This window comes from Mastomys coucha, unplaced genomic scaffold, assembly GCF_008632895.1.
Source record: "Mastomys coucha isolate ucsf_1 unplaced genomic scaffold, UCSF_Mcou_1 pScaffold21, whole genome shotgun sequence".
Classification (NCBI taxonomy): Eukaryota; Metazoa; Chordata; class Mammalia; order Rodentia; family Muridae; genus Mastomys; species Mastomys coucha.
In genome coordinates this window covers 17,526,840-17,533,571 of record NW_022196904.1, presented here as the reverse complement: position 1 = coordinate 17,533,571, position 6,732 = coordinate 17,526,840, and the positions used below count along the sequence as shown (strand labels likewise).

Below are 6,732 nucleotides of genomic sequence, written 5' to 3'. Positions count from 1 at the left end.
TCCTGTTCAGTGAAGAACTGGAAGCCCCCTGAGAGTTTTCATAGAATTCTTAGATTAAGAGAGATAGGAGGGCAGCAAGCAGAGCAGAACTCCATAACAGCATGACGTCCTCAAGACACATGGTCCTTTGGGACATGCTACTCTGAAGCTCACCCATGTGGCTGTGGTAATCAGTGGGCCTGACTACATTCCATGAGTTGTAAAGCTATTTGTCATTCCTATTAAATAGCCCTTGGCAATCTTTGGACATGAGGAAAATGTAAATAAAAACTAGTTTGGGATTCTATCTAGAACCTGTAATCATGACAAAAATCAATAACATAGATGACTGCTCATGCTGGCAAAGATGTGCAGTAAGGAAAATGCTCATCCATTGCTGGTGAAATTGAGAACTTGTACAGTCGCTATGAGAATAAGAATAGAATTTCCTCAGAAAGTAGGGAATAGATTTCCAGCCCTCTTGGACATATACCTGAAGTACACTTCATTCTACTACAAGGGAATGTGCTCTACAAGGGAATTGTTACTGTTCTCTTCATTCATAATAGCCAGAAACAGGAAACAACTTAGAAGTCACAACAAAAGAAAGGATAAAGAATACAAGGCACATTTGCACAATGAATCATTACTCAGTTGTTTAAAAGACACATCATGAAGTATATAGGCAAATGGCCGGAGCTAGGAAAAATTCATCCTGAATGAAGTAACTCAGATACAGGAACATAACTATGCTATGATATGGTATGTATTCACTTAATCATGCATATTAGCCAGTAAAAAATTGATAAACACAGGGGAAATTGGTATATAGAAATGTTCTAGTGAGGGACACATGGATTTCATGGAAGGGGGAAATAGATTAGCTGTTCTGTGTGAACTGGGGAGTGGACTGTAACAGGACCAGGAGTGCAAGGGGACATAGGCTTGAGAGAGGAAATGTGGAGAAAGAGAGAGCTGGAATTGGGGGTTAGCATATGAGAGATGTTATGAAAAACTATGGCAGTGGAAATTTACTAACATATATGAAAATGATCCTACTGAAGTTTGCTAATAATTGAGAGTATGGCGTCCAAACTGACCAACTCTTTTCACCAAATGGGTCATCAAGTACAGAGACTTTATTATATTCAACTGAGTTGTTGACCTACTTTGGTCCCTCTGTCTGTAGCTGTCATTCCATAGGGGTATCTTCTGTCATAAAGAGGGTGAATATGTTACAAAACCTAGTGTGTTATCAGGCACAGGAGGTGGGCGCATTAATGATGTTGAAACAAAAAATCAAACCTGTGACCTTGAGATCTGCTGGCCAAAGAACTCAAAGAAAAACTGCCTAGTGCTGGAATGGTCTGTCTAGCACTTCACAGAACTCCCTTACAAACTCCTGTCCCTTTGGAAGAGCAGAGGGAAATTGTTAGTGTTTCTGGATCCTGGGTTTTGCTGAGAAGTCTGTGGAATATGGGATGAATGGTGTCATTGCTTTCTAAGCCTGACAGATTTTAGCCTCAAACCCTGGGGTACCATAGAAAACAGTATTTTCTCCCAACTACCAATGTAGTGAATAGCTATCATCCTTTAGCACCCATCAATATGTGTTTAAAATAAATAATTGAATACTTTGTGTGAAGACATGAGATTTTACAAAGTTATCATAAAGGCTAGAGTCTAGATGAAAAGCAAAAATGTCTATCTAGTAGCCAAAGAATATCAGAGTCCTTAACTGTGGGAGGACCAAAGCTCGGGAGCCCATCATCATTCTTAGGATTCCTTGTTAACAGGGAGCTCATCATCATTCTTAGGATTCCTTGTTAACAGAAAAGGTATCCTTGTTAACGTTAGGGTGTTAAAAGTTCCACAGAGTGTCAAGTGTTTGAACATTATCCCCATCAGTTTGAGTGCTTTGGGGGAAATTATGGCAGTGGGCCTAGCAGGAAGAAGTGCGTCACTAGGCAACACTGGGGACAGATATTTGAGTGTAACCAGCCCTCTACTGCCTCACTGACCAAGATCAGCCTACCTGTCCACCAAGACTCAATGTGAAGAAAACCATTGGGCTATGCTTAGATACCATTGGTCCATCTTTTGCTCTGACCTCACCAGAAACCATTGTAGGGAATGATAGACATTGGTCCACTTATAGCTATAGCTGAGGCTGCCTCCTGTCCTTACAGTATGAAACCTGAAGGTTGCCTGGAAATCATCTAGAGTTTGATGCTACTGAGAGTTTATACTCGGACTTAGGGAACTTTGGACACTGAAGAAAAAGTTTGCTCTCCTTTGGTGACTATGGTTTGCTTTGTTGGTGTTGTTTTGTGTATTTGCTAGCTTGTTTTATGCATTTAATTTTTCATGTTCTTTATTATCTTCCATTTTATTTTTCAATGGAAGAGGCTCTTGGTCACATGAAGGCTTGATGCCCCAGTGTAGTGGAACGCAAGGGAGGGGAGGTGGGAATGGATGAATGGGTGGGGGACACGCCCTCATAGAAGCAGGAGGAGGGGGATGGGATAGTAGTTTCTGGGAAGGGAATTGAGAAAGGAAATAACATTTGAAATGTAAATAAATAAAATATCCAATAAAAAGATAAAAGTTTGCAGCCCCTTAGGAAGAACAACTATGAACTATTACCCTCAGAGCTCTCAGGCTCTCAACCACCAACCAAGGACTGCACATGGAGGGGTCTGATTGTTCTGGCAGCATGTGTATAGTAGAAGATTGCAATTTGATAATCAATAGGAGTAGAAGAGCTCAGCCCTGTGAAAGTTCTGTGCCCCAGTGTAGGGGAATGCCAGGGCCAATAAGTGGGAGAGGGTGGGGTGGCATGCATGGGGAGGGGGGAGGCAACAGGGGTTTGTTTTTGTTGTTTTTGTTTGTTCTTTCTTTTTTGGAGGAGAAACTAGGAATGGAAAAATTTACATGTAAATAAAGAAAATATCTAAAAAAAGATATATAGAGAAAAAATATTTTTTGTTTTCATTTATGTCTATGAATATTTTGCCTCCATGTATTTCTGAGCACCATGTTCTTGATGCTTGCTGTGGAGGTCACAATGGGGAGTCAGATTTTTGGGAAATGGAGTTACAGTTAGATGTGAGCCTCTTATCACATACCTAGAGTTAAAACAATAACGTTTTCATATACTGTAGCTGTATTTTGAAACAAACCAAAACTCTCACTACAACTGCCTGTACTTCCACTTCCAGAGAATCTGATGCCCTCTTCTGTACATAAATAACATTATATAGAAAGATATGTACCAGTATTTCAATGATGTATAGTGTCTGTGAGTATGCTGTATGGCTGCCCTTAAAGGCCCTAGGGGTAGGATAATTCTAGAGATGGACTTAAGGCAGTTGTGGGCCACCTGACCTGGGTCCTGAGAACCAAATACAGGTCCTCTGCAGGACTAGCTGACATTCTGGACTCCAGAGCCTGTTCCCCACATTGTACACTGTGGGGTTTGGAGTGTCTGTTGTCTAATCTACTCCTCTTGAACCTGATTTTCTTGGTGCATTTGCTCCCAATGTGTGCTGAAATTAGGAGAGAGGATGGTTGTCCTTTACAATGAGCAGCTCTTACTGTCTTTGATCCTTTGTTTTGTTCTTTCAGTTTGCAATTGGTCCCTGTCAACCTGGTCTATGTCACAGTGTTGTCTACAGGATTAGAAGGTGCTTTATTTTTCTCTTCCCAAATATTCAAAGTACCTGCCTAGGCTCTCTGACTTATTTCTGATTTTTGGCTTGTCTTTTTGAGTTAGGACTTTGTAACTGTAAACATTCTCTTGGGCCCAATTTTGAACACTTTTTTTTCCATTGCAAGTTTGGTTCTATACAAATCATGGAGGGCCTGATGACAGAATAGGATCTGAAGGCTGCTACTCTATTAAGAAGAATTTTATCACTAATTATAAGATGCTGGCCACTCTGGGTGAAGGAAACTTTTCAGTGGTGAAACTGGCTTCCATATTCCCACATTGACTTCTCAGGCTGCAAAAAAAATCTTTATACCAAGAAGTGTGCCCCACTCATCGGCAGGGAAGCCAGGATTATGAAATCACTTAGCAATATTAACATTATCAAGCTGTTTCATGTGGTCCAGAGAAAAGAGACCAAGTACCTTTTGATGGAATATGCCTCAGAGGGAGAGCTTCTAGATTACATCATCCAGGTAGTGTCTTCAGAGGAGGAGAGAGAGGCTCAAATGATGTTTGCTCAGATAGTATATGCTGTGCAATACTACCACAACCATCACACTGTCCATAGAGACACAAAGGCCAGCAACATTTTGATAGACTACAGGGGGAAGCCAAGCTGTGTGATTTTGGCCTGGCTGCTTAAAGTGATTCCTGGGCAGAAGCTGACTGATTTCTGTGGCACACTGCTGTACTATGAGCCAGAATGCTTGCAAGCAGAGGAATATGAGGGCATCCCTGTGGATATCTGGAGTTTAGAGATCCTACTATTTCTCATGGTGGCCTAGAGCTTGCCTTTTGAGGCAGATCATTTGAAGAAGTAAGAATGCAAATCACTGCTGCAAACTTCAGCATTCCTCCTCATGATTCCATTGATATTTTGAAGGTCATCATTGAAATGCTGAATATCAATCCCAGAAGGAAGCCTACCATTCATCAAATCATGAGGCACTTCATCATCAGGGACAGTGAGGAATGTTCACCACCTACTTCCATACAGATTTTCCCAGGAACCTCAAGCCCTAGCATTGTCAGGACCGTGAGAGTCATTGAATATAAGCCTAACAGGAATATGTTGTTCTGAAGTCCCCAAGAGGAGCTTTCAGGATCCCTACATGCACCTAAGAGTGTGTAACCCTCATAGGCTCCCCCTCTGGGGATAGCTTGCAGAAAAAGACCCTCATGGAGGAAAAGAACTTCCCTCAGGAAGAAGCCATGAAACAGGAATAGTTTAGTAGGAATAGTATTATTATGGTGATTTTAGTGCTCACATTGTCTCATCTATAAAGCAGATGGAGTGGAACTCAGGGAATGTCCTATACTGCCCTTTACTTCCTGTTGATCCTGCTGCCTCAGTTCCTCCTTAGGTGTACTTCAATGCTGTTAGCATTTGTGGTTTACTCCGGGTCCCATATGTCCCATCAGGACATCTTGTAGCCAAAGATGACCTTGAGCAGGATGCTCACCTTTCTGTCTTCACACTGACAATGTAGTAATATTCATTTGAGCCACTCAGCCCTGTCTAGTATTTAAAGATCAAGTCCGGTATAGGCAAGAGTGAGTTCCAGGCTGATGGTATCCTATTTTTAAAGGATATGCACACTCTAACTATGTGGAACCATCGTATTTAATGTCTAGGGCCGGGAAACTGGTGTGTATGATAAAGTGTCATAGTGCAACAAAAGGACCCTGTTAAAATGAGACAAGGCAGCTTACTTGTGTCCTCTTAGGCCTGGTAGTCAAGAGAAGCAGATGTGGGAGTTTGCTGGCCTGAGATCACTGACATACTCTATCTCAAAAATTAAAGTGGAAAAGCATTTGATGAGTATTACTAGCCTCCATATTTGAGGACAAATAATCAGACACACACACATGCACACATACATACACACACCTCACTCTGTGGTCATATATGTATCATGAACAAATGAAGTCCCTATTTGTAGCACTATCTATAATTTTCCAACTTTGTTGTTACATTTTTCTCCTCAGTAAAGACTGGCTAAACTTCATACTCATGTCATTTTTTTTCTTTCCCAGTGAACATGGATTTAATTCCCCTTGTAACACAATATCAGGTCTTTCCTTTTTTTATAGAGAAATATTTATTTATTTTATTTGTATGAGGATACTATAGGTTGTGAGTCACCATGAGGTTGCTGGGAATAGAATTCAGGACCCCTGGAAGAGCAGTCAGTTCTCTAAACTGCTGAGTCACCTCTCAAGATCCTTATCAGGTTCTCCTAGGGAGGAATCATTTCACTGTATTTCTCTCCTCTTGTTTTGACTCCAAGTTTCTGTATGCCACCAAGGTAGCCAAGGACTGGCGATACTCCTGCCCTCTGCCAAATGAGTTTGTTTGTTTGTTTGTTTGTTTTTCTATATATACAGCTGTAGATGACTGGGTTCTGAATTCTGGGTCTCCCCCTAACAAATGTAGGGATTACAGAATTTACCTACCAATCCTGGGTTATTTGGTTCTGGGAAAGAAAAGCAGAGCTTCCTGCATGCTGGGCAAGAGCAGTCCTGGCTGAGGAGTCACTCTGTAGATCAGGCTGACCTGGACTCACTCTGTAGCTGAGGGAGACCTTGAACTCTTGATTGTCCTGCCTCACTCTGTAGATCAGGCTGACCTGGACTCACTCTGTAGCTGAGGGAGACCTTGAATTCTTGATTGTCCTGCCTCACTCTGTAGATCAGGCTGACCTGGGACTCACTCTGTAGCTGAGGGAGACCTTGAACTCTTTGATTGTCCTGCCTCACTCTGTAGATCAGGCTGACCTGGGACTCACTCTGTAGCTGAGGGAGACCTTGAACTGTTGATTGTCCTGCCTCACTCTGTAGATCAGGCTGACCTGGACTCACTCTGTAGCTGAGGGAGACCCTGAATTCTTGATCCTCCTGCCTCAACAGTCCATTTATGGACTTACATGTCTGTACTACTCACCCTGGGTTTTTCTTTCTTTCCTCTTTTCTTCCTTCCTTCCTTTCTTTCTCTTGCCTTTCACTCTAGATGAGTTCTTTTTCCTACTGGAGAATATCTC

General features: G+C 41.9%; 1 pseudogene; it reads left to right on the top strand.

The window, feature by feature from the left end:
* The first annotated feature begins 346 nt into the window (after positions 1-346).
* On the top strand, positions 347-4,772 carry LOC116100303 (annotated as a pseudogene).
* The last annotated feature ends 1,960 nt before the right edge of the window (positions 4,773-6,732 follow it).